We start from the raw sequence: 18792 nt of genomic DNA, 5'->3' as shown, positions 1-18792 counted from the left end.
CAGACACGATCTACATCCAGGAGAGTGGAGCCTCCATCAGGAGGTCTTCTCCCTACTAACAAATCTATGGGGGGTTCCCCACATAGACATGATGGCGTCCCCCCACAACGAAAAACTACTAAAGTATTGTTCCCGGTCCAGGGACCCTCAGGCGGCGGCAGTGGATGCACTGACGTCACCTTGGCTGTATACGTTAGTGTACGTTTTCCCTCCGCTTCCTCTCATTCCATAGGTTCTGAGAATCCTAAGAAAATCACAGATTCCAGCGCTCCTTGTAGTTCCAGACTGGCCAAGGAGAATTTGGTACCCGGATCTTCAGGAGTTGTTAGTCGAAGATCCATGGCCTCTTCCTCTTCGTGAGGATCTGCTGCGGCTGAGGCCGTTCGTCTATCAAGACTTACAGCGGCTACATTTGATGGCATGGCGGTTGAACACCAGATTTTAGCCCGTAAGGGTATTCCCGATTAAGTCATCCCCACTCTTATCCTTGCTAGGAAGGGTGTGACGTCGAAACACTATCACCGTATTTGGAGGAAATATATTTCCTGGTGCGAGTCCAAGAAAGCTCCAGTGGAGAAGTTTGACCTTGGACGTTTTCTCCATTTTCCACAAAATGGAGTGGATGCGGGCCTTAAATTAGGCTCCATAAAACTGCAGATTTCTGCTTTGTCAATTTTCTTTCAGAAACAATTGGCCTCACTTCCTGAGGTGCAAACCTTTGTAAAAGGGGTCCTGCACATCCAACCTCCTTTTGTGCCACCTGTGGCACCTTGGGATCTTAAAGTGGTTTTGACATTCCTAAAATCACATTGGTTTGAACCTTTAAGTAAAGTGGAGTTGAAATTCCTCACTTGGAAGGTTGTCATTTTGTTAGCATTGGCATCCGCAAGGCGGGTGTCTGAATTGGCGGCCTTGTCTCAGCCCTTATTTGATCTTCCATGAAGATAGGGCAGAATTGAGAACTCAGCAACAATTTCTGCCAAAAGTGGTTTCCTCTTTTCATATTAACCAACCTATTGTGGTGCCAGTATCTACTGGCACTTTGGCTGAGGAAAAGTCTCTGGATGTCGTCAGAGCTTTGAAAATTTACGTTGCCAGAACGGCTCCAGTTAGAAAAACAGAGTCTCTGTTTGTGCTATATGCTGCCAATAAACTTGGGTATCCTGCTTCCAAGCAGTCCATTGCCCGCTGGATATGTCACACGATTCAGCAGGCTCATTCCACGGCAAGTTTGCCGTTACCTAAATCAGTAAAAGCCCATTCCACTAGGAAGGTGGGCTCGTCCTGGGCGGCTGCCCGGGGTGTCTCGGCATTACAACTTTGCTGAGCTGCTACTTGGTCGGGGTCAAACACGTTTGCTAAGTTTTACAAGTTTGATACCTTGGCCGATGAAGACCTAATGTTTGGTCAATCGGTGCTGCAGAGTCATCCGCACTCTCCCGCCCGTTATAGAGCTTTGGTATAATCCCATGGTTCTTTTGGTGTCCCCAACATCCTCAAGGACATAATAAAAAACAGGATTTTAATACCTACCGGTAAATCCTTTTCTATAAGTCCGTAGAGGATGTTGGGCGCCCGTCCCAGTGCATACTGTAACTGCAGTTTAGTTCTGGTTACACACACAGGTTGTGTTATGGTTTCTTCAGCTTGTTGCTGAATTGTGTTCATGTCCGTTGGCATGTGTTCAGTTGAATGCCATGTTATTCGGCATGTTTATGGCGTGAGCTGGAATGATGCTCACCTTGTTTGTTAAGTCCTTTCCTCAAAATGTCCATCTCTCCGGGCACAGTTCCAAACTGGGTCTGGGGAGGGATATAGAGGGAGGAGCCAGGTCACACCCCTTTGAAAGTCTTAAAGTGCCCATGTCTCCTGCGGATCCGTCTATATCCCATGGTTCTTTTGGTGTCCCCAACATCCTCTACGGACTTATAGAAAAAAATGTACCTGTAGGTATTAAAATCCTGTTTTATGCTGTTTTGAAGGAAAAGAGTGGTCACACCAAATATTGATTTGATTTAGATTTCTCTACTGTTCATTCATTTTGCATTTTAATTGACAAAAATAAACTATTAACACTTCTATTTTTAAAGCATTCTTATTTTGCAGCATTTTTCTACTCCTGCCCACGTGCGGATCTAGAGGGAGGTGATGAGGGTGATTGTCCCCCGTAACATGCAGGAACTGCCACGCCTACTTACTAATCTTGTTTCAGCTCCGGGCAGTCTGTCAGTCCACAGCTGCTGTGGATAACATGAGCCCAAGCGCCATAGACAAGGCAGACCAAAAGGATTGCTACCCTGGCAGCCAGTAGAGTGCAGGGCAGCAGTGACAGGCACCAATGGCAGGGCAAGAGGGTTGGGGAAGAAAGGAGCAGTGACCACTTCCTAGGATGCTGCAGTGGGTGAGAGGGGCTGCTGATACTGGTGCACCTCATACAGGAAGGAGTTTCCGATCTGCAGAAGCAGTAAGAGGCCCAGCCCCCGATCCAAGCACCCATCTGCCCCCACAGTCCCCTGGTTAGATGAGTACAGCAGAGCAGCATTCATATAAAGTTCAAAGTGCTTTAACGGGCTGCTGGAGATTGGAGAGGTGAGCACAAGAGACTTGGTGGAGACAGTCTTCAACCTGGTGAGCACTGGGAAGATATCCATGCCTCCTGCCATAATGCTGTGCCCACAAACATAACCGCCCTAAAAAAAAATAAAAAATTAATATGCATGCTAGTAGAAATGAGTTGTAATTGCTGCTTTGGGGCTCACAGGTCTAACTTAATAACCCCATACACATTACATAGGGGAACAGATTGTGTGACCAAACCTGCAGTTACTTCTCTCCCATAAGAGGGAAATGGGAAGAAAAAAAACATGCAGTGATACTATGTTATTTGGCCTTTAAGACTGATATGGTCAGACATAGGCTATTTTATATAAAGGAATCAAGAATGTCAAACTGAGAGATTACGCAATAATTCTGTAGAAATTCTTACATTTCAAAGGAATCAGGTCAACAATTCTAAAAATGATTTACAAGTAAAAGTCTGTAAACACTCCATAGCAGCCAGGCTTTTATTTTACAGCAGCAATATATCCATATACTGCCCAATGCAGACAATACAGCGGATTGACAAGGAGAGAGTGACAGCCTGATAATCAGCACACCTCCATACACTGCACAACTATCGCTTATCTTACACATTTCATCTTCCTGCAGGTCACCTTACACTAGTTACTGTACCCTGCTGTTGCTGAGCCTCCCCCATCATGCACTATAGCAGCAGGTACATGTAATAGAAAAGAAGAAAGGCTGCGCTATTTTGATGAACTGACAATGTAATCCTTTTGTATATAATTAATACAATTTATTAAAAGATATATAGAGATATATAATATCACTGTGCTTTTGTGATAATTAGATCGTAAAATAGACTATACTAAAAAAAAAAAAAAAAAAAAAAATATAAAAAAAAAAATAATAATAAAAAATAAAAAATAAAAATATAAAAATATAAATAAAATACAAATTATACTAGACTATATATCAATAATACAATGCCTCTTCCTCTAGATTATATATTGTGAGCCAGTTGATAACTAATAAAATGACTGAGATAATGGAGTCTCATGAATCATTGTAGACATGCTAAAACTGAATATAAAGTGCAATAATGAATAAAATGGCCGAGATAATGGGATTTCTTTTGAATTATTATAGATATACTAGAAATATAAAGCGTTATAACTTACTGCTTTAGGATTCCTTCTTATGGAGCGCACTCCCTATCTATATATATATTTACTTATACTTATTGATTATATATGTCCCTTTTTAATTTATCATTATCAATGATCTTTGGTATCTCTATATATAGTTATGATCTACATTTAATATTTGATGCTATCACAGCAATTTTCAAATCTCCTTTTTGCTTTTAATTATATTTACTCATCATTTCTTTTAAATTATTAGTCCCTCCCAACTTCAAATATCTACACTTCTCTCTGATTGTTTATATCTAATTCTACAAAAACAATGTACTATGAATAATGCACAAAATATATGAATAATCCAAGTGAAAACTAGATACTTTACTTAGAGAAATACAGAGGACAAGGGCGCCACTTTGTAATTAATGTACATAGTGGTTGGCGGAAATGCTGAGAATACATTGCACGTGAATCATTGGTTGGCGGAAGTCTCATTTCTAGTGCTTCCGTCCAACTAGCTATAGAAACACCTCTGACCGTGAGTATCGTCAGTGGTCACATGGCTAGATCACATGACCATGCGTCCGTGACGAGTATCGTCAGCGGTCACATGGTCCGATCACGTGACCATGCGTCCGTGACGATGCTCCCGCAATGCACTCCCTGCCCTCTTAAGCACTATTCTGAGTTCCGATCACGTGACACAGGATAGTCACATGATCGGACAAACAAGGTCTCCTCCTTCTCCCTCCTTATTATGTTCACTTCAACTACGCAGAGATCACGTGATCGACAGTCCCAGGGGGCGGATAATGTGCTCCCCTCTAATAACATCCTCACAATCCAGTCTCCATAGCAACAACACATGTAAACAAAATAAACGATTGGTTAGTTACTATACACACACTTGCTGTCCCCTCCCCTTAACTACAGAACAAACAAAATTGATTTTACTTAGAAAGGGGAATATTAATAAAAATACGAATATCACTTTATAGTTTACATTCAGTAAGAAGTAGGTTTGTCTTCTATCTATATTAAGATATTTTGTTTGATTCCTTCTTTAATTATCATGCAACACTGTGACCAGGTGATAATTAGCCACCATATTGGAAGGGGTATATAAACCCCACATACCCAAACAACTGACACCTTTGAAAAAGCTGCTAGCTGAACGCAGCGAAACGCGTTAGGTTAACAAGGGACCCTGAGCTGACGACTATTGACTGGAAGGCCGAACCATCCCCCATCTTAATTCCGGATTGCGACATAAAGTTGGAGGACACAAATAGCAGATTGGACCGATTGATTCAATCCTCCGCATTGCATGAGGAGCTCGCCATTCAAGATCTTGGAGCACTAATTCCTCTAGCGGACACTGCCACTCCACGGGACACTGCTTACCTCCCATTGAATATTTATACCGGATACAGAACCATTTGGGGGAACTATTTGGAACGGACTCTTCCACTAAAATATACTCACAGCTCTGATCATTGGGTAACCCCTTTTTCAAATATTATTATCCATATTGTATGGTTTTATCTATTTTGTTTTATGTTGCATGCATTTTACGATCTAATTATCACAAAAGCACAGTGATATTATATATCTCTATATATCTTTTAATAAATTGTATTAATTATATACAAAAGGATTACATTGTCAGTTCATCAAAATAGCGCAGCCTTTCTTCTTTTCTATTGCATATCTATTTGTGGGGGTGACTCCCCGTATCTAGGCAGCAGCTTGGTGAAACACCTTGTCCCCTGAGCGCCCGAATACCCTTGGGTAACCATTCCTCACATTAGCAGGTACATGTGCCTGAGCAGCTGCAATACCACATGCCTTTAACTTGCCGGGGGCAGTGTCTCTCTCTCTCACAGACAGGATGATCACAGGGATGTGTGCACACAGTGTACTTATGCCTGGTGCTGCTGAGAGACATATACAGGATCCTGCCTTTATTGGGTCAGACTCCTGAGTTGCATGCATCTGTGCTCTGTGGCCGTTCCACAATCTCTAGCAACTGCATCTACATATGCCACGTTGATCAACCATGGGCAGTTTACAGTTATTTACACCCAGTGGCGGACTGAGGCATGTAGGGCCCACCGGACAAATGCAGTGGTAGGGGCCCACGTTAGGGGTGTGGCCAGTCTGCAGAGGTGGTGTAGTCTGCCACCTTATTGGTTTGACTAACCATTACAGAGTGCAGCATTTTGGGCCCCTTCATAAATATATACAGTAAATTCAGCTGCTGCATGCATGATAATGTTCCAGCTTAATAACAGCAATGCTCTGTAGAAAATACACCATAGTCCAGTATAAGGTAACATACAGTATGTATAATATATAATTCTAGTGCACAGTCTGGAACCTGATCCTTAGAGCAGGAGGTGGGGCCCCAGGCAGTGGGGTCCACCGATGCTTTTCCCAGTACCCCTGTGGACCAGTCCAAGCCTGTTTACACCTCAGCTGCATCTCTACTTGCAGCTTAAGCTAGGTACACATTATACAAGTTTTAGGCCAGTTTGCCAGTAATCGGGGTGATCAGCCTGTTTATTTTTGTGTGTAGGCATGAGTGTTTGACATAAACACCTATACAATAGTCCAAACAACTATTTAAGTCCTTCACATCAGTTCTTACCCAAATAGAGCTTGCACTCTACAGTATGTTACCTATCACATGGACACCAGAGCTCAAAAGAGTTGGGACTGCAAATGGGAGGGACTGGAAGTGGGAGGAGTTATGATTAGAGAAGGAGGAGTCAGGATTAATTCTTAATTTGTCCCTCTAAATGAACAATCTGGATCCAGCTCGCCTTAAACTTTTGCACAATACTATATCACTTAATTAGCACAATTACATTTGAATGTTAATGCACTATTTTCATTTATTTTGATTTGCAAAAACAATCATTGCATGCCTATGATATTGTGTTGATTTTGTTGATAACTAGCAAGCTGCAATAATATTATTGTTTAACTGAGTGTTTATGGTTAATAGGACAACATCTTCCACAGATAGAAAAAACTAAATATTTGGTAATGGGTAGTCCCAACTACTTGCCAGAACTTGTGTTACCTTGACAGTTTGCCACTCTGGCGTATGACCAGTAGGTCGGCAATACTGTTTTTTAGCTTCAGCTCTATTTGCATGGCATGCCTAAATTCATATAATGCCAAACAGTAATGCCCAGTGCCCACTGTTCATATTATGCCATACAGATCTAAGTACCTCCAGTTAATATTATGCTACACAGAGCAAAGTGCCTCTAGTAAATGTAAGGGCATTATACAACATCATCAAATACATAGAGTTCCATGTAATCCTGCTAGTTCCACTTCTATTTTTGCTTATAAATAAATAGTAATAAAATAAACGGGTACATACAGGATATAAAGGGTCCTATTGGAGGAAGGGAACAGGGTAGGTAGGAGTCCAGTGCAAGTGTGTCAAATACATAAAAAAAACAAAAGTCAGCCAGGTGTATCTTTGTATCTGCTGTATGTAGATGTGCTAAAGCTGCAGGAGGCGTCTTGTGTAGATAGATATCTCTTCCATGCTGCTGTGATCCGCTGCTGCATCCAAGGGTGCAGCTCCAGATCACTGTGCAAAAACACTTGTCATCTGAATAACCTTGAAGATATGCATCATGGCCGATGTATTCACACTGTTGGAGCCAGGAAATCTGTGCCTCCTGACTCAGACCCTAGTCTAGCCATGTCTACAACAGGCCCTCCTGGTTTTACTACGGTCCCTGTCACCACCCCGGCTCAGCCTGCCAAATGGTCACAGTATTATTATTACATATTATTTATAAGGCGCCTCAAGTGTTTCGCCATACAAAAGACACTACAGGGAGACAAAACTTAGCATTAAAGTAAATAAATAACAAAAATAGAGTACAGGTAACAAAGAGCACAACAATTCTCAAAACATAATACAGCTAAGATGTAAGTAGCGAGTGAGTGATCATCGTACTGCTTGGGGCTGGCGGCCATAGATAGAGATGAGCCTTTACCAGCAGGAGACAAAGCCGGTAAAGATGGTCGCTGAGTAGGAGAGAGCTGCGAGTGGAATGTGTCAAGAAGAGGGCTTTGACAACAAGAGGAAAGAGGGTCCTGCTCTGAAGAGCTAACAATCTAGTGGGAACGGGCGACAGACAGATGACATGAGGTTCAACCAAGTGGAAGGTAGCCTGATGGCAGTATGTAAGCAAGCAGAGATGTTCAAGGCATGTGACAGGGGGGTGGAGGAGCAGCCTCAGGACTAGGTTATGCATCGGAAGGGTATGTTTGATGAATAGGTGGGTTTTTAGTGCCCATTTGAAGCTTTGCAAGGTCGGGGAGAGTCTAATGGAGCAGGGGAGTGCGTTCCACTGAAGGGGTGCAGCACGGGCAAAATCTTGAACTCGAGCATAGGAAGCAGTGACCAGGGCAGAGGAGAGGTGACGGTCATTGACTGACCATAGTGGGTGGGAGGGAGTATGAAGGCAGAAGAGGTTGGAGATGTAGGGAGCATGTATGCCAAGGATGCTTCAACTTGGACACAATGCCAGCTACAACATAGGACCCTCTACATGTGCATTCCACCCGCTGATGGAGTAATCCGCAAAGCATCATACTATTCTGAATTACATTGTTACTGATTTGAAGAAATCAGGCCAAATAAGTCTAGAGTGTTTACACATGAGTCTTTCCCAATTGGTCTGCATCTCCACATGGTAAGTTTTGGCAATGTTAGACTTGCATAGTGACACTATGATGCTGCCCAATATGGAGAGCAGAGACTGGGATGTCATCTTGCTACTCTGCATATTGTGAGGTCCTGTGTATAACCAACTATCGCATAGTTTCCCAAATCTTCCATAGTGGGGTCACCATCAGTACAAAGGAACACACTCCATCTGTACAATTATCTGTCTGTAATATTGCAAGTTTCAGCCACTAATCAGTAGTTTTACATTTGTTGCAGGTTCCGTGCATCAGTGAAATCCAGTTGCCTGGCAGGAGCATGATCTAATCATACACATGAACCTGCATCTCTGTCATATTAATCAGCAGACTGTCTTAATTATTTTATGTAGATAAATTAGAGCTTCTGATTTTTATGCTGTGATTTACTTCTTCTTAATAAATTTCATTCTAAGCATGACTTTATAAGTGTTTATCAAATAATTGTTACACTCCAGGTTTTAAAGAGAAAAATATGGGCATAATGCAAAAAATAAATTTTGTCACAGTTTCTTATTGTTAGTGCCACCATTCCCGGTTGTCCAATTATTCCCACCATTACTCTTCAGGTGATATATGAAATGGGTGATACATGTTGTTAAATCTGTGACTTATATTTCAATAAGAGTTTATTTATGTAACCCGGACACAGTGAGTGTTGCATGCTACTTTACTGGAGAACTACAGGAAACCAAAGAACACAGAAAGAGATTCATATGCCACCTAATACAAACACAAAATTAGATCCGTTGTAACCTTCCACCAGAACACATATACAGCAATGGGAACTATATACAACACACTCCTCCCAACTCAGATAAATGTAGACATGAAAAAGGTTAGCACTATGCAATGTATACGTTACCCCGGAAGGCTACAAATCAAGCCTTTGAGGGGCCTTACGAACTCTGTCTGGATAACGATGTTTAACTCCCAGAGTGACTGGCTGCTTCACCGAAATCACACTAGAAGGTTCAGGATCAGTTGTTACTAAGGGAACCTCATGCTCAGGTGACTCCATAGCAGGTTTGGGAACAGTCTCTGTATCTGACACAGAGGGGTACATTTCCTCCACAGTGTCAGGAACAGTCTCTGTAGCAGTTCCAGAGGGGTATACATAAACCCCCACATCACTGGCTTGGCTATGTCCAGCTGTCGACATACAGTCAGTTTGGCTCACAGCCTCAATTATTTGATCAATGTGGCGATGCCACAATTCTCCTCCAACTTCAATCACGTACATCATAGGATCAGATTTGGAAGAAACTATTACCGGTTGCCATTTGTCTCCTCTGTAATCACGGACAAGCTCTTGACCAATGTGGAAGGACCTAGTAGGTTTCTGATAAACAGATTGAAACTGTTTGTTATGTACCTTCTGCCTCACATCCGGTTTTATCAAGTCTCACTGAGAGCGCAAGTTCCATTGCATAAAGAGCACCGCAGGAGGCTGACCAGTAGTGGAGTGCTCAGTCCTACGATATATAAACAGGAAGTTGTCAATCTTGCGTTGCAAAGGTAGATGTTCATGGTGCATGGACTTGATAGCTTTTTTGAACGTTTGGACAAATATCTCAGCCAAACCTTTTGTGACTGGATGGTGTGGAGCTGATGTAAAATGTTTACTTACATTGTCTTGCATGAACTTTTTGAATTCCATGGACACAAACTGTGGCCCATTGTCACTGCACACTTGCTCCGGTAGACCATTTCTGGCAAAAATGGTTCGCAGCACAGCAATTGTTCTCTCAGAAGTAGTGGATTTCATCTTCATTACCTCTGGCCATTTTGAATGAGCATCCACTGCAATAAGAAAAATACAATCCATGAATGGACCAGCAAAGTCAATATGTACCCGCTGCCAAGGAGATTATGGCCATTCCCACGGGTGTAATGGGGCTAAAGGTTGTGAATTTTGAAGTCTTTGACATCCTTCACATCCTTTTGTCAAAGTTTTGATTTGACCATTGATTCCTGGTCACGACACATAGCTTCTAGTGAGATTTTTCATTTTTACCGTGCCTAGGTGACCCTCATGCAAATTTTCCAAAACTCTATCTCGCAGTTTAGGTGATATTACCACTAAGGACCCTCACAATAGAGTTCATTGACAAACAGAAAGGTGATCTCTCCTGCCCAAAAACCTGTAATATTGAGCATCACCATGTTTAGGCCAACCTTTGAGAGTTAAGTCCATTAATTTTGATAGTACCGGGTCTTTCCTTGTTACCCGATTGATCATGTCATTGGTAATAAGTAGCTGTTCCATCAACATATTGTGATACACTTCAATGGGGTCTCCATCACTGTCCTCCTCACTTTGGGGCAAGGGAGAACGCGATAGACCGTCAGCGTTGCCGTGTAGTTTTGTTCCTTTAAACTCAATGTCATATGTGTGAGCACCCAGGAATAATGACCAACGTTGAAGCCGAGCAGCAGTCATGGCTGGGACTTCCTTGTGGGGGTTAAAATTGATACCAATGGTTGATGATCTGTAATTAATGTAAACCTTTGCCCATACAAAAATTGATGACATTTCTTTACTCCCCATTCTAAACTTAAGGCCTCATGGTCAATTTGAGCATAATTTCTTCAAAGGAATGGCAGCAAACAGACGTTTGTAATCACTTGCATTTAGCACTGACAGAGCAGAGCCTGTGTCTAATTCCATTTTTAAGTCAATACCTGCTACTTCCAAAGTGACCCAAATCACTTGATGCTCTTTTGCAGTCATAGAGTGCATCTCTAGGCTGCACAACCCTTTTTCTGTACCAGTACTATCAATAGAGTCTGACTCATTGCCGGCTACCTTATGCATGTTGGTATAGTGCGATGGATCGATACCATAGGTGTGCAGTGGGGAGCCTTAGATAAAGTATTACCTCAGGAGTTACCTTGTATACAGACAGAACGAGACTTGAGATGTATATCTTGTTTATATAGTACTGAAATAGCAGGATCAATACAACAGGTTTCAGTATCATCAGCTTATCTCCTTCTCCCTCAGAGACTCTTCTAGAATAACACATGTGAGGTAAAAACAAACAAGTACATAACATATGCAACAGACAAACACTACATCTCTGTAACTATACAGCGCCATCTGCTGCCCCTGTACGGTAACTACATGCATATAAACGAAACCATAGTCTGTTGTCCATATTTCAACACCCCTTCTCAACAGACTGGGTTTCTTCAGTTAGACCCATCTTTGACGTAAGTCTCCAATGTCTCTCTCTGGTAAGAGGCTTAGTCATGATATCAGCTGTCATATCTTCTGTTGGGCAATAGTTCAACTCTATAAGACCTTGTTCCTGTAGATCCCTCAGGAAGTGATGCTTGACATCAATGTGCTTGGTTCTTGGGTTCACTCTTTCTGTTTGCGCTAATGCAATGCATCCTTGATTATCCTCATATATCTTGATAGGTTCTTCTTGAGGCATTCCTAGGTCTGATAGTAGTTGCATTAACCATACCACTTCTTGACTTAGTGTGAATGTTCCATCACCTTCTCTTGAGATTTGCATTCCCAAGTAATGCGTTATGTGGCCGAGGTCTTTTGTTTCAAACTGACGGTTTAGTTCTTGTAACAATTCAACTTCGTCCCCTTCTTGTTCGAAACAAACTAGCAAATCGTCCACGTAAATTAATACATAGAACCATCTTTCCTCTATCAACTTTGTGTAGAGACATGGGTCTGCTTTGCTTCTGATGAATCCCTTTTCTGTCAGAACTCCATTTATCTTTGTATTCCATGCTCTTGCTGCTTGTTTAAGACCATATATACTCTTGTTCAGTTTACATACGTGATCTGGGTTCTGAGAATTCACGAAGCCTGGTGGTTGTTCCATGTATATATCTTCCTTTAGTTCACCATGTAGGAAAGCCGTCTTTACATCGAAATGTTTCACTTGCATACCCTTTATGGCTGCTGTTAGGAGTAAGGTTCTAATGGTAGTGTGCTTCACAACTGGAGCAAACGTTTCATCATAATCTTCTCCAAATTTCTGTGAATATCCTTTAGCAACTTCTTCTCGTGATGCAGGTTCTTGCATGTTAACGGCTTTTGCTTTGTAAGATAAACGTGTAGGTGCTTTTCCCTTATTTTCTCTTGAAGAGCGTCTCACCCCCTCGGATGCACTCTCATGAGTGTCGCTGGTATTTGTCTTGTGTTGTACTTCAACTTCTTGAGTGATCTCTACTTCATCTGTTTCTTTGGATTTGGTGCTTTCTTCTTCTTCAGTAGAGTCTACTGGAGTTATGACATCATCTCGTGTTTCTTCTATGAATGTCACACTGTTGCTTATAACTACTTTTCTAGTTCTTGGATTTAAGATTCTGTAGCCTTTCGAATGTTCACTATAGCCGACTAGAACTCCCTCTTCTGCTCGGTTCTGCAACTTGCTTCGTTTTTCAGCAGGAATGTAAACGAAGGCTCTGCATCCAAAAACTCTAATGTGCTTTAAGCTGGGTTTCTTACCGTGCCACAGCTCATATGGTGTCTTCCTTACTGCTTTGGAAAGTAGTCTGTTTTGAAGATAGGTGGCTGTTGCTGCTGCTTCACCCCAATATTTATCAGGTAGTCCTGAATCTGTAAGCATGCACCTTATCATTTCTGTTAGTGATCTGTTTTTCCTCTCAGATACGCCGTTTTGCTCTGGTGTATATGGTACTGTCTTCTGATGCTCAATACCGAGTCCTCTTAAGTACCGTTCTATTTTCTGTCCTGTGAACTCGCCTCCATTGTCGCTGCGAAGAGTTAGCATATTCCTCTTGAACCTGTTTCTGGTCATGTTCACATAGTCTTGCAGCTTTTCAAAGACTTCATCTTTACTTTTTATTAGATAAGTGACTGTGAACCTGGAGTAGTCGTCAATGAATGTCAGCATGTACCTTTTGTCTCCTACGGTTCGCGTTTTCATAGGTCCGCATACATCACTATGTACCAGGTCTAGTGGTCTGGAAGCTCTGTTTTCACTTTTCTTAGGAATTGATGTCCTTGTCGCTTTCGCTTTTATGCAACATTGACACTTCATCATTTCTGAACAGTCTGACACTTTGAGATCCCTGGCTAGGTCTCTCTTCTGCATTTCCTTTATGCAATCTGGGTGTCTGTGTCCTAATCTCCTATGCCACTTGTGAATACAGTCAGCGTGTTTCTGTGTACTCAGCTTTGCCTGCTGTGCTGCAATATCCAGACAGTATAAATGTTCTTTTATTCTGGCTGTAGCTAGTGTTTCTCTTCCGTTTTGGATAAAACACTTATTATTCTGAAACTTTACAGTAAGTCCTTTTTCTACTAGATTCTTTACTGATAGCAGTGCTCCCTCAAGCTTGGGAACATATAGCACATCTGTTACGGGTATTTCTGCGTAGCTGCCATTACCCTTGGAGCATAGGAATTGACCATTCCCTTTCCCTTCTGCAATGATATTTGTTCCATCTGCTAGGTAGATTGTTTCTTTATGGTTCAAATCAAGTTCAGTAAAGAAGTCCTTGTTATTTGTCATATGACTAGTCGCTCCTGAGTCTACATACCACTTTTCTGATAATTGAGTTACTGTCGCTTTAAATGTTCCATTCCAATTGTGTGCTCCTGTATCTGTAAGTGTGGCTTTGACTCTTTGTTTGTATAATCTTTCTGGTGGTTTGTGCTGCTCTGTCTTCCATATGGTGCAATCTCTTTTCAGGTGACCCACTTTCTTGCATCTGAAACATGCTCTTGTTTCCCTGGTGTGTGGCTTAGTGTCCACCATTTTAAGTGCTTTCTCTGTGTCACTTTCAGTATTGCACTCTGTAAGCTCCTTTCTGCGTTGATACTCCTCTATGAGCCTGTTCTTCACAAAGTCTGGTGTGATTTCTGCTTCAGGTCTCATTTCTAGTGCGTTTATTAGTGCACTGTATGTATCTGGTAAACTGCAAAGGAGGATGGCTACTATGTGGTTGCTTTTGATTTCTTCTCCCATTGACCTGAGCTGTATGGTTATCTCTAGTAGTGCACTGATGTGTTCTTGCATTGTCTTGCCTTTATTAAATCTCATTTGATATAATTTTCTTAATAGGAATAGTTTGCTGTTCAAACTTGCTCCTTCATGCACTCTCTGCAAAGCACACCACATGCCTTTAGCTGTACTCTCTTGTCTTATGTGTATAAGCTGTTCATCTTCCACTAGTAAACTTATAGTGGCTCTTGCCTGTCTGTCCTTCTTAATCCACTGCTGATCCTCTCCTTCAGGTCTGTCTGCATTTATAACATCCCATAAATCATCTCTGGTTAATAGCATTTCTACTTTAAACTTCCATGTTTGATAGTTCTCATTAGAAAGCTTGCTTGCAGCTAGTCTGAGATCTGTGTAATTTGCCATAACCCTTCCTTGTATAGATCTCTCTATTCTTCTGTGGTATTAAACTTGTTTTACTCACAGTTTTCTTTCCAAGGTTCTCCTGGGTTGTTTCTTGTGTGTTACACAGTCTGCTGTCTGCGCCTGCTGGGACTTGCAGTGCGACTCGTGATCTGGATGCTGCTTGGGATGCACTCCTGAAAACTTTATCTTGTACAGACTCCAAAGGAATGGCAGCAAACAGACGTTTGTAATCACTTGCATTTAGCACTGACAGAGCAGAGCCTGTGTCTAATTCCATTTTTAAGTCAATACCTGCTACTTCCAAAGTGACCCAAATCACTTGATGCTCTTTTGCAGTCATAGAGTGCATCTCTAGGCTGCACAACCCTTTTTCTGTACCAGTACTATCAATAGAGTCTGACTCATTGCCGGCTACCTTATGCATGTTGGTATAGTGCGATGGATCGATACCATAGGTGTGCAGTGGGGAGCCTTAGATAAAGTATTACCTCAGGAGTTACCTTGTATACAGACAGAACGAGACTTGAGATGTATATCTTGTTTATATAGTACTGAAATAGCAGGATCAATACAACAGGTTTCAGTATCATCAGCTTATCTCCTTCTCCCTCAGAGACTCTTCTAGAATAACACATGTGAGGTAAAAACAAACAAGTACATAACATATGCAACAGACAAACACTACATCTCTGTAACTATACAGCGCCATCTGCTGCCCCTGTACGGTAACTACATGCATATAAACGAAACCATAGTCTGTTGTCCATATTTCAACAATGCACCTGGGATGTTGTGTATTTTCTCCTGGTAACTTTGGATACTTGCAAGTGGTTTGGTGTTTTCCTTGACTGGCACACACTTTCAATATGGCCTCTTCTTATATTTTTTACACACTTTGTCTTTAAACCAGCACTGACTGGCATCATGTGAGGATTTCCCGCAGCAAACACAGGGCTGTCTCTGATACCAATGAACTGGATTAGGAGTACATTCTGGTCCCTTTTATTGAAATTCTGATGCATCCCTGGTTGCAGTCTCCATTGAAATAGCTATGGACAGTGCTCTCTCTAAAGGTCAGGTCAGGATCAGCCAGCAATTTCTTTTGTATACTTGCACTTTTCATCCCACAAACTAAACGGTCTCTTAGAGAATCTGATAAACCTGCTCCAAATGCACAGTGTTCAGATAACTTCCTCAGCTCTGCAATGTATTCAGAAATGCTTTCACTTTCAGATTGATTCCTTCTGTGAAACCTGAATCTTTCAGCAATTACTAATGGTTTAGGATTTAAGTGCTTTTGTATAATGTCCACAATGTCAGTGAATGACTTGTTGGCAGGCTTTTTAGGTGCTATTAAACTCTCCAGCAAAATGTATGTTTGGGCACAGATTACACCAAGTAAGACTGGTATCTTCTTGCACTAGATTAGCAGAACAGTACTAGTCCACTCTCTCAATATATGTAGCTCAGTCCTCTATAGTACCATCAAATGCAGCTATTGTGCCAATATATCCTGACATTTTTCCTTTTTACTTTGTCCTCCCTTCCTTAGAAAATGAAAGCTATAACTCACGTGCTCCTTTAATTCAGGTTAGGTGGTACTGGCAGTCTGAATGAGTTGCTCCTTTTTTAACCCCACAATTGTGCTGTGTCAGCCAACTGGTGCTCCACTGATCCCTGGAACAATGCAGAAGAAGAGTTTAATCCTCGACGCCAGAGTTAAATCTGTGACATATTTCAATAAGAGTTTTTTTTATGTAACCAGGACACAGTGAGTGTTGCATGCTTCTTTACTGAAGAACTACAGGAAACCAAAGAGCACAGAAAGAGATTCATATGCCAACTAATACAAACACAAAATAAGATCCGTTGTAACCTTCCACCAGAACACATCCAGTATACAGCAATAGGAACTATATTCACCACACATTTACCATGATGTACTAGTAAAATAGATGTACATGTATTTAATTATTTGCATGACAGACCAGTGCAAATCATTTATTGAATTTACTTAATTGGTATAGTTGTAACTAGAGGGTTTTGCGAGATCCGGACCCATCTGAACTGAGCAATCCGAGGCGAGATCCGAGTCTGGCTCAGGTTTTCCCATCTGACTAATCCTAATTCAAGGCAAAAAGTCAGATTCTGTGGGTTTTGGTTTCTATATAAGGCCCCCGGTGATCACGGAATCTTCACTCTGGCTGAGGAGCTTGTAGTGAGTGAATGTTTCCATGCTGTGTCCATTCAGGGGTGCTGCAGTGTTGTTCACCCAGGAGTGCTGCAGTGTTGTCCATTAAAGGCCAGGGGTTGCTTTATCCAGGGGTGCTCTGTCTATGCTGTGTCCATCCAGGGGTGCAGTGTTGTCCAACCAGGGTGCTGCAGTGTTGTACATCCAGGGGCGCTCTGTCCATGCTGCGTCCATCCAGGGGTGCTGCAGTGTTGTTAATCCAGGGGTGCTCTGTCCATGCTGTGTCCATCCAGTGGTGCAACTCCAGTGTAAAAAAACAAAAGCAAAAAATGTAACTGAAGAAAGAAAAGTAAATAAAAAAAACAAAAAAATAAATTTTATATATATATATATATACACACAGACATATACACATAGGCGTGCGCAGGGGGGGTGCCTGGTGCGCACAGGCACCCCCTTATGTCTGGCACCTTGATCTCACATGCCTGTGCAGAGATCGCTGAGCAGGCTGATTACTGTCCGCTCTGCGTTGCACCCTGTCATGACTGCATTACTGGCCGGACGCATGGATTAATCAAGGGTGCCACTGCCACCGGCTTTCAAACTCCCGACTCCACTTCCATGTACAAAAACAGCGTGATGTGACGTGATGATGTCATGCTGCCTGCACGCCCACCCGTCACACGCCCACCCCTCTCCTATGCCAATGCCAGTCACTGATGAGGAGCAGCATGCATCCAGCGTTCCTCTTAGGAAGACAAATTCAATACTGGCAGGCGGTCGGCAGCAGCATTGACACGTCACTCGTTTTTCCAGCAGCAGCAGTACTAGTCTGCGACTGTCAGTGTCAGTGAGTGGCTGACTTGTAAGTAAGCGGCTGCAGCTTGCAGGGGAAAGAGAGGGGGAGCCAGACCAGGCTGAGGATGAGCAGTGTAATTGCAGTGAGTGCCATCAGGGGTGTTTGTTTTGTGCACACCACAACATCTGACAATGCATCTGCTTTATTAGGATTGCTACAAGGGTGGATATTTATATTGTGTTGACCGTCAATAGATGGTGCTAGACATACCCAAAAGGCGGGGCTAGACACACCATTTCGATGGTGCACCCCCTAATAAAATGGGCTGCGCACGCCTGTGCATATACATACATACATACATACATACATACATACATACATACCATATACATACATACACACACAGCGCTAATGGCGGCACTCCACAGACTTGAAAACGTTAAAACAGCTTTATCTTTATTAGGTCCTAATAAAGAAAAAGCTGTTTTAACGTTTTCAAATCTCTGTGGAGTGCTGCCATTACCGCTGTTTCTGTCCAGGTCTCATGGGACTTATGGAAGGCACCGCAGCCCTTTACTGTAATTGCCCACAGTGAGTGCCGGGTTCTTTTGGTATTATATATATATATGTATGTATGTATGACTGTATGTATATATATATATATATATATATACACACTAGAGATGTGCAACGGAAATTTTTCGTGTTTTGGATTCGGTTCCGCACCCGTGTTTTGGATTCGGACGCGTTTTAGCAAAACCTTCCTGAAAATTTTTTGTCGGATTCGGGTGGTTTTTTTTTGTTTTTTTTTTCAAAAAACCCTCAAAAACAGAGTAAATCATAGAATTTGGGGGTAATTTTAATCCCATAGTATTATTAACCTCAATAACCATAATTTCCACTCATTTCCAGTCTATTCTGAACACCTCACAGCTCACAATATTATTTTAAGTCCTAAAATTTGCACCGAGGTCGCTGGATGACTAAGCTAAG

At 42.0% G+C, this 18792-nt stretch overlaps 1 long non-coding RNA gene across 1 annotated transcript in view; it reads right to left on the bottom strand.

Annotated features, from left to right (window-relative positions):
* The window catches only part of LOC134935489 (uncharacterized), a 199884-nt gene extending 183276 nt beyond the window's left edge, over positions 1 to 16608 (bottom strand). Inside the window, exon 1 of the long non-coding RNA XR_010180180.1 lies at positions 16383 to 16608. This is a non-coding gene — a long non-coding RNA (uncharacterized LOC134935489). The remainder of the gene's footprint in view (positions 1 to 16382) is intronic.
* Positions 16609 to 18792: the final 2184 nt, after the last annotated feature.

This window comes from Pseudophryne corroboree, chromosome 6, assembly GCF_028390025.1.
Source record: "Pseudophryne corroboree isolate aPseCor3 chromosome 6, aPseCor3.hap2, whole genome shotgun sequence".
In the NCBI taxonomy this organism is placed as follows: Eukaryota; Metazoa; Chordata; class Amphibia; order Anura; family Myobatrachidae; genus Pseudophryne; species Pseudophryne corroboree.
This window is presented reverse-complemented; position numbering and strand designations above follow the sequence as displayed.